The following is a 6000-nucleotide window of genomic DNA, read 5'->3' as shown; positions in this document are numbered from 1 at the left end:
CTTGCATCTGAATATGAGCACAAGTTTTCATGATCCAAAATCAAGAAAATGTAAGAGAAAGATGCAAAAGAAACGTCGCATGAAGAGAGACAGTGCGTAGAGTTTACAAGCCTCTTCTAATTTTACCTGCAGAATTATGGGGAACGTTGTCCCAGGATATTGTGAAATTCTTATGAATTTGTTGGGGTAAAACTACTTTAGCCGGCTGGTAATCCTTTTCTGAATAAGGCTAAATAAGTTATTCTTCAAAACCTGGAGATTCTCATTGGTGGTGATTCAGCCTACGAAGTTGAGTAACAATAGAGAAGCTAGACAAATACGAGAGGTATTCATGACCCCAATTTTCTCCTAGAAATGAAAAATAACGCTATTCTCTTTAAATGTTGGTTGCAGGAATTAGAGGGCCGGTGCATGAGGATTAGCCTTGCTTTAGGCAAAAGATCGTAAGGGGGGTGTCCAAAATGGGGAAACAAGAGTGATATACAGATCAAAGTCCCAACAGATTGTATAACGCCATTAGCAGCTGGCTGCAAACAGGCTTCTGTTTGTATAAAAATCGAAGTCCCAACATCTCAAGAGGTGTATGTTCTCGGTTGTGGCGAATCATTGGCAATTACTGTTGTCTTTATTTGTTCACTTGGTTAGCGTCCAATTGCTCACCAGTTATGAGGTGGATGATGTCTTGATGAAGCCTTCTTTCTATTTATTGTTCTGTTCGATGTTTCTCTTGTATCTTACCTTCAGACTTCTTATTTCAAAGGAAAATAAACAAAAGGAAAGATAGAAAACAAAGGGTTTGGGATTTCGTTCATTTTCCTTTGTAAACTGTCAAAATTGTTCGATCAACAACCTTTTTTTTAGAAGAAGACTGCCTGGGCATCTTTTTTTCAGAAGAAGACTGCCTAGGTATCTCGAGGTGGATGTACTCTTCAGCGAACCATGTACAGAACAACATATGTAACTGGAGAATTAAGCACGACATGAAACAAGGATCCCAAAAACAGGTTAAAGAACGACAATTTAGAAAACTATGGTCTTTTCTACTAGAACTTTCGGATCTGGGAATATCAACTACTTACAACTGCCGCAAATCTGACATGACCATAGGAGCAATGCTACAACATTGGGAATCAACGCATCCACAAAAGTTTGCAGAAAGTTTGCCAAGTTTCTGTGAACATGCTTGGGGCAGTCGAAATGAGAGCAATCTGTGCTGGCAGACTTTGACTTGAGCACTTATGAGACATATTGGACAGGAAAATCAGTTTGCTGATTTTCAGGAATCAAGAAAAATCTTTCCTATATATGAAAGAGCAAAATCAGAAAGTGAAATTTCAGGAAAGAAATTATATTCTTTCCTAAGATTGTGATCTCTCAATCCCAAAATTTGTGGGAACTGTATATGCCTGTAAAGTTGTATAAATACCTCACCATATGTGAAATGAAATATCAAGTTGGCTCACCCATCTTCTTTTTTCTCCCGTTTCATCACGTTCTTCTTCACATGGTATCAGAGCATGAGACGCTCTGAGCAGAAGCGCAAGAGCGCTGCTCTTCGCTCGAGTGTCTTCCTTCTTTCTTGGGTTGAAAAGGGAAAGGGAAAACCATCCCAACCTCCGCCCGCTCGAGTTCTGTCCGCCTGAGCGTTCTGCTCAGCCCGCCCCTGCATCGTCCGCTCGAGCGTCCTTCTTGCTCGAGCGTCTTTCTCATCTGCTCGCTCGAAGGCTCTGCACCCAAATCATTTGGGTCATTCCGTGAGGATTCTGCTATCCCCAACCATCCCCAAATCGTTTCCACTGCTGCTGTCCGCCCGAGCTCGAGCCGTTTGCTCCCTTTTGCTTCAGAGTTGCTCCTCTGTTCACTCCGCCCGAGCGAGCGATCTTCTCCACCCGCTCGACCATCAGCTCCGCCTGCTCCTACATCGCCTGCTCGAGCGCCCGCTCCTGCACCGCCCGAGCGAGCGATCTGCTGGGTACTAGGGCTTCCTTTCTCTCTGAATGAGGCTAAGAGAGTGTGCAGAGAGAAATAGGATTCCTTCTCTGCTGTGACCCTTCAACGGTGATTCCCTCTCATCCTACCCGAGTGCTTTCTTCTCCTTTGTGTCTGGACTTGGCGTCGCTCCACCCGCTCGAACGCCTACTTTCTCGAGCGTTGCTTGCATCGTCCGCTCCTGCACCGCCCGCTCAAGGTTTTGTTCGCCCGAGCGTCCAAATCTGTTCGAGTACTCCTGCATCGCTCGCTTGAGCGCTCAATAGCTCGGTGCCTCTGCCGCTCTCGTGCTGCCCTTTTTTTTTCTCACTCGAACCACTGGTCGGGAGGGAGACCATCCTTGAAATCGGAGGTCACGGATGAAAGATCCGGATTGAAGGTTCTTCACTCGTAAGTGTGCATTTTTTATCATTGCAAGAAGGATTCAAGTTGGATCTAGAGCTCCGTATTAATTTTTCTTGCGCATTCAATATTCTTTGACTATGGCGACAACTCCTCTTGTTGATCGGACTGATATTTCTAGTGATCAGAATGAGTCACCTTTCGTCATGCACCATTCTGATAATCCTGGTGCTATCTTAGTGACCAATCCCCTTGTTGGAGACAACTATTCTACATGGCGACGGGCAATGAAAATGGCCCTGAGTGCCAAGAACAAGTTCGGATTTGTTGATGGTTCTATTTCAAAACCCACAACCACTAGCTTGGACTACATGCCATGGGTTCGCTGTAATGACTTGGTTTTATCATGGATTTTTAACTCATTATCCAAGGAGATAGCAAATAGCGTCATCTATGCAAGTGAAGCTCACGAGGTTTGGATTGATCTTCAAGAACGTTTCTCTCAAGGTAACGCTGCTCGTATTTATCAATTTAAGAAGATGATATATGATTTATGCCAAGAACACAATTCATTGGCTGTCTACTTCACTACACTTAAAACTTTTTGGGATGAACTTGGATCTTATTCAACTGTGTCTACATGTACTTGTGGTGCGTTTAAAGAGTTTCATTCATGTCAAGATCATGAAAAAGTTTATCAGTTCCTAATGGGATTGAATGAAAGTTTTAGCAATCTTCGAAGCCAGATTCTTGCTATCGATCCTCTACCCAACATTAATAGGGTATATGCTATGTTGCTTCAAGAAGAGACTCAACGTCTTCTCACACCAAAAATGTCTAGATCCAATAACATAGCTCTTGCAGTTAGGTCTTCTCCTACATCATATACCAAACGGAATCAGGCGAGAATGCCTAATGCTACTCGCAATCGTCATCGACCAAAATGTGATCATTGTGGAATGCTTGGACATATAAAATCTCGATGTTATGTGCTTCATGGTTATCCTCCAAATCATCCTAAGGCTACAGGTTCAACTGGTGATTCATCTAAAATTGAAAAGGTGCAACAGGGAGGAGCATCGGCAAACAATGTAAAAGTCAATGCTGTTTTGTCACAACTTACCGAAGAACAAGTCAGTCAATTGGCATCTTGGTTAAATGTTGATACTTCACCGGCTGCCGCTAATCTAGCAAGTAAACAATCATTCTCAACTCATTTTCCTTGGATTATTGACACCGGAGCCTCAAACCATATGACCCCTCATTTACATTTGCTTTCTAATATCAAAATTCTACCAAAACAGCGTGTGATTAACCTACCCAATGGACATCAAACACTAGTCTCTACTACTGGAACAATTTACCTTTCAGCCAATATTCAGCTTACTGATGTCCTATATATTCCTGATTTTAAATATAATTTATTATCAGTTCCAAAGTTCACCAAGTCCACTAATTGTATTGCTGTTTTTCTTCCAACCTATTGTGCTTTTCAGGACCCTTTGTCGAGGAAGCTAATTGGAGTGGGTAACTTGAGCGGTGGACTTTACCATCTTCTGCTTTAAACTACTTCTCATGCTTTGTTTGCTTCTCCTAGTAATAAGATAACTCATATATGGCATATGAGACTTGGACATCCTTCATTTGATAAGTCTTTTTCATTGAATGAAAACATTTCTATTTCCAAGTATGATTCTCCTTGTGATGCATGTCTTAAAGCTAAATTCACTCGTTTACCTTTTCCAACTAGTACTAGTAGAGCAAGCAATCCGTTCGGCTTGATTCATTGTGATATTTGGGGAGGATATGCTACGTCGTCTCACATGGGTGCACATTACTTCCTTACCATCGTAGATGATTTTACACGATCTACTTGGGTTTTCTTGATGAGGTTCAAATCTGAAACATTTTCTTGTTTAACTTGTTTTTATGCCATGGTGTTTACTCAATTCAATACTCATGTGAAATGTATTCGGAGTGATAATGGTGCTGAATTTACAGCTCATAATATACAAGCATATTTTCATGAGCATGGCATAGAACATCAAACCTCACGTGTTGGAACTCCTCAACAAAATGGACGTGTTGAGAGGAAGCATCGCCATCTACTAGAGGTGGCGCGAGCACTTAGGTTTGAACTTCTCTTTCATAAAAAGCCCAATTATGAAGATTTGTGTGTTTTTGGATGCTTGTGTTATGCCAAAAATTTAAACCCCATGCATAAGTTTTCATCACGTGCACAAAAATGTGTTTTTGTCGGATATCCTCATAATCAGAAAGGGTATCGGGTATATGATTTGGATGCCAAACAAATTTTTACAAGCAGAGATATATCTTTTTTTGAGGATAAATTTTCATTTCTAACCGAACAATGTCATACAAACGATTTGAACAATGTTGTTTTACCTCATCCTCAACCAGATTACCTTGGAGAGAAATATATGTCATCGTGTGAGAATGGTGTTCCAACAAATTCCTCCCCGTTATCACCTATTCAACCTCACGATTCCATCAACAATGACCAAAATCTATCAGTTTCAAATCATCGACCTATGTCAGATGATTCATCTCCTCCAGATTCACTTGCTCTATGGAAATCTAGTCGTCCTCGTCATTCACCATTCTATCTTCAAGATTATGTGTGTTCCAATGTGATGGTTATAAGTTCACCACCTAAGGAATCTACTTCAACTAAGCAATCCTTAGGTACACGTTATCCCATACACAATTATTTACCTGTTCACAAATTCTCTAGATCCCATTATGCATTTTTAACCTCTATCATGAGTGATGTTGAACCTAGCTCGTATGCGGAAGCGGTTAAGTATCAACATTGGCGAAGTGCTATGGCTGATGAGATTCAGGCTCTTGAACAAAACAGTACATGGTCTATTACTACTTTGCCTCCACACAAAAATCCAATTGGTTGTCGTTGGGTTTATAAGATAAAACGGCGATCAGATGGAAGTATTGAACGCTACAAAGCCAGACTTGTTGCTAAAGGATACACTCAACTAGAGGGTCTTGATTATCATGAGACATTTGCTCCGGTTGCAAAGTTAACAACCATGCGCACACTTCTTGCTCTTGCTTCTATTCAAGGATGGCACTTATATCAAATGGATGTGAGTAATGCATTTATACATGGAGAATTACATGAGAAAATATACATGACCATTCCTCCAGGCCTTCTGCGTGAGGGGGAGTATTCTAGTAATAAAGTATGTCGCCTAAGTAAGTCTCTATACGGATTCAAGCAAGCGCCACGTAACTGGTTTCACAAGCTGTTATCTGCACTCAAAGGCGCTGGTTTCATTCAATCATCAGCTGACAATACTCTCTTTACTCAGAAACATGAAAAATAATTTATTGTTATTCTTGTCTATGTTGATGATCTTATCATTGCAGGAAATGATGAACCAGGAATTGCTTTAGTTAAGCAATATTTACATTCGAAATTTCACATTAAGGACTTGGGAATACTTAAGTATTTTCTTGGCATAGAAGTTGCAAGAGCGCCATCGAGAATCTTTCTAAGTCAAAGAAAATATATCGTGGATATTTTGAATGATGCAGGTTTGATAGGAGCCAAGCCTATAGACTTTCCAATGGATCAAAAATTGCGATTAACTCCCAATGATGGTATTCCACTGAAAGATCCAGCTAAAT

At 40.9% G+C, this 6000-nt stretch overlaps 1 pseudogene; it reads left to right on the top strand.

Moving 5' to 3' along the window:
- The window catches only part of LOC116255290 (29 kDa ribonucleoprotein, chloroplastic-like), a 2297-nt pseudogene extending 1373 nt beyond the window's left edge, over nucleotides 1-924 (top strand).
- The last annotated feature ends 5076 nt before the right edge of the window (nucleotides 925-6000 follow it).

This window comes from Nymphaea colorata, chromosome 5, assembly GCF_008831285.2.
Source record: "Nymphaea colorata isolate Beijing-Zhang1983 chromosome 5, ASM883128v2, whole genome shotgun sequence".
Taxonomy (NCBI): domain Eukaryota; kingdom Viridiplantae; phylum Streptophyta; class Magnoliopsida; order Nymphaeales; family Nymphaeaceae; genus Nymphaea; species Nymphaea colorata.
The sequence above is the reverse complement of the archived record's forward strand: the minus strand, read 5'-3'. Positions and strand labels throughout refer to the sequence as shown.